The sequence below is a fragment of the Bos indicus genome, chromosome 19 (genome assembly GCF_029378745.1).
Source record: "Bos indicus isolate NIAB-ARS_2022 breed Sahiwal x Tharparkar chromosome 19, NIAB-ARS_B.indTharparkar_mat_pri_1.0, whole genome shotgun sequence".
Taxonomy (NCBI): Eukaryota; Metazoa; Chordata; class Mammalia; order Artiodactyla; family Bovidae; genus Bos; species Bos indicus.
Genome location: NC_091778.1, coordinates 36,067,278 through 36,067,799, shown reverse-complemented (window position 1 = coordinate 36,067,799; position 522 = coordinate 36,067,278).

The window sequence follows — 522 nt, the reverse complement described above, 5'->3', positions numbered from 1 at the left end:
CCCGTCCACGGAGCGTGACCTTCTCCCAGAGGAATTCGCCTTGTTTACAGATCATATCGATGCCTGGCCCTCCCATCTCACGTCAGATTGAGGGGAGAGACGGCCGCACACAGTGGGAGTCAAGTTAAAATGTGTCCAAGGTTTTTTTAATTGTTTCCCTCTCATGCTTGTGTGAGTGACTTCAAGCTCAAAAACACACGGGCACAGTTCTGAGGTGTCTCGGTGTCTGGTCAGTCCAGGGGGGACACGTCTGCACTGGCTATGGGGCTGCCATTTGCTGAATGAGGGGAGGGTGGTTTCATCACTGAGCCCTGTTCAGCCCACCCTTGTCCCGGCTCCTCCTGGGCCCAGGGGGTGGACGGAAGCAGGAGCCTCCTTCCCGGGACCCCTGCACCGCTGGCCCCCATGCCGCCCTCCAGGAAGGACACATGCGCTGGCTGCAGGCGAGGTGCTCACCTCACACAGCGGAGGAAGCACGTGGTTTTCTGGAGCCACATCCGATCTCCAGCCTCTTCCTGTCCT